Raw genomic sequence first — 2,974 nt, 5'->3', positions numbered from 1 at the left:
TCTCAGAACACTGTGGCTCCCACACTTTGTGACTGTTTTGAAAAGAAACTCCTGCCTCCATCATATGAGAAACAAGATTACTATTTTCATAATTGTCTTCCAGTGTAAAAAACTTCACAGACTGATTTACGTTATTAAAGGTAAATGATTCACTGCTACATTTGCTTGAATTATTCTGATCCCCGATACTTATTAAACACAAAATGAAATTTTGCATGAACTTTCATCTGTTTGGGTTTTCAAACTACTACCACAAAGTATCTTCAAGTGGCAGCAGTCCAGGAGACAAGGAAAAAGTAATCGAATTCAAATGTTTGCCAACATTAATCTTGCTAATTTTGCAACACTGTCCTATACTGAGACCTAACTAGTTCTCATGCCTGTCCACTGGGAGTACACTCAGTCTCCTCTCTCCTTCATCCTCCTATTCTGGAGATAGGTCTTATGACATACAACATCACTTCGTCCAACTTCAATCATCTGTTCTTCCCAAGATTTTATTTCATTATAATAACAAACTCTGTCATTGTGGGCAAGTTGTTCATATACTTGCTTCTGAGAACTAGACATACTTTTCCAGTTTTCATATGCAGACTTCCATTTATCTTTCTTTCTTATTACTTCTTTCCTTTTAAAACATTTTGTGTTTTATTTTTTTCCAAAGATGCTCTCTAAGCTGGAGTTAGTGCTTCATGAATTCTCTTCATCTCTTCTTGGTATGCCTTCAACTCTACCTTGTAAGCATCTTCATATGCTTCTTTCCTGCATCAGAAGTTCCTTCTATTGCTCTGCAATTCTTTTCATTACTTCTGTAACTTTTATGTCTGGGTTCTGAGCTTGAATTATGTTCATCTTTTCTTTACCAAATGGAACATATGAATTCAAAGGTTTCTTCGGATATCCATACAAGGTGGATGAAAACCACTTTGGAACATACATAAAACTGAAGAGTAAGTGCAGTCTACCTCCACAGCTCTGCCCCCGACCTCCCCAGGGTGCTCAGTATGCCCCACACACCCTTGGGAAGCGCCATTGCCCCGGCAGCCCATGCAGGGCAATGCTCAGCTGAGGCAAGAGCCACCGGAGAGCTCACCTTCTGGGCCCATTATCATGCCTGCCACTCGCGAGGCACTCTCCATGGTAGATTTTTTTTTTTAAGTTGTTATTTCACTCTAATTAATGATGGTTATGCTAAAGCATGTTAGGGAGCATGTATTGATACCTTCATCTTACTTTGAAGTTTGTGCAAAAGTAAGAAAAAGGAGAGAAAGGCCGGCCTGATAGCTAAATGGACTAAAGCACCTGCTCAGGCAGAGTGCAGGGACCCGGGTTTGATCCCTGGGCCTGCCATGCCAGCCCCGTCCGCAGGGCACGCTGGGACAGTGATTGAGATGGGGTGTAGTGGCACACGCCTGTAATCCCAGCACTTGGGAAGCTGAAAACAGGAGGATCACTACAAGTCTGATCTACATAGTGAGACCCTGTAGACCCTATGGACCCTGTCCTAAATACAGGGGGGAATAAAAAGAGGGAGGAGATTTAGAGAGGGTTGGTAGCAGGTGCCAAAACACATTTCCACAGAGTAATAAGCTCTAGTGCCCCACAGCACAGCAGGATGACTACAGTTTTCAATTCAGTCTATATTTTATAGAGAACTAAAGAGTTCAAAGATTTACAATACTAAGAAATAATAGTTATGATGTAGAAATATTAATTACCATATGAGCATTATATATTGTATATTTGTATCAAATTATCATACTATGTGCCATAAACACATATGATTATTTCATGCCAGTAAAAAAAGGAAAATAAGGGCTGGGTAGATGGCTCAGTGGAATAAGCACTTCCCTGGTAGGTGCAAGGGCCTGAGTTCAATCCCTGGTTCCACCAAAAAAAAAAGGTGAGTGGGAAATAAGATAAATCAATGAGTAAATAAGTCCTACACAGAGCTGTAATCAAGCAGAGAAAGTGTGAATTCTGGAGAATCTAAGAGTTGATTATAAATTCTTTCAGCTGTTCTGCATATTTGAAATTCATCATTGTAAATGTTGAGAAGACAGTTGTCATTTTCTCTCTATGTCTCTATCTCTGTCTTTGTGTCTCTCCCTCCCTCCTTCCTTCCCTCCGTCTCTCCCTTCTTCCTTCTCTGTTTCTTGCAGTACCGGGTATTGAACCCAGGGCATTCATACTGAGCTATATTTCCAGGCCTTTTTATTTTTTTATTTTGAGACAGTTTTGCTAAGTCACTAAGTTGCCTGGGATGGGCTTAAACTTGACAATCCTGCCTCAGTCTCCCAGAGTGTTGGAATTACAGGTGTATGCTTAAAGTTATTTCTAAGTTATAGGTTATTGTATCTTTCTGTCAAATTTTTCTATATTTTTCAAATTTTCTAAAAAGAACAGACATGACTTCCATTTCTTTTTACTTTATTTTTGAGACAGGATTTTGCTGTGTAGTTCAGGTTAACCTTTAGTTTCCTATAACCAGGCCCGTCTCAAATTCATGGCAATCCTCTTGCCTCAGCCTCCAAGTGCTGGGATTACAGGCATGTGCCACTACATCTGCCTATGATTTCTATTTTTGTTTCTATTTCTATTTTTATTTAATACTCAGGAATCCCAGGCTTTGAGAGGTGGCTGCACAGTTCAATTCCCTCTGGTGCACAAATAGACGTCCTCTTGGAGGCTGAGGAGGGTCCTGGGCCTGGGTTGGGGGCAAAGATGTTCTCCAGGATGTTTGGAGCTGACCCCTACAGACACAACATGGAAGACCCTTAGGAACTAGGGGTGGGTGCTCCTTTGAGGAGCACAATTCCTTCCTCCCTCTCTCAGTCCCTTCCCCAGATGTTCATGTCCTTTCTTTAGATATTTAACTGGCCAGGAGCAGCTCTCCACGGAGGGGCTGTGTCTATGACTACCCCATAGTATGCTGTCCTTGGGTGAGCCTCTGCTGTCCTCTGCTCTGTGCTCC

At 41.5% G+C, this 2,974-nt stretch overlaps 1 pseudogene; it reads right to left on the bottom strand.

Moving 5' to 3' along the window:
* Positions 1–399: 399 nt before the first annotated feature.
* On the bottom strand, positions 400–1,033 carry LOC111812362 (annotated as a pseudogene).
* Positions 1,034–2,974: the final 1,941 nt, after the last annotated feature.

Source organism: Octodon degus, unplaced genomic scaffold (genome assembly GCF_000260255.1).
Source record: "Octodon degus isolate 3935 unplaced genomic scaffold, OctDeg1.0 scaffold00122, whole genome shotgun sequence".
Lineage (NCBI taxonomy): Eukaryota > Metazoa > Chordata > Mammalia > Rodentia > Octodontidae > Octodon > Octodon degus.
Note: the sequence above shows the minus strand (reverse complement) of the source record. Positions and strands in the feature narration are given on the sequence as shown.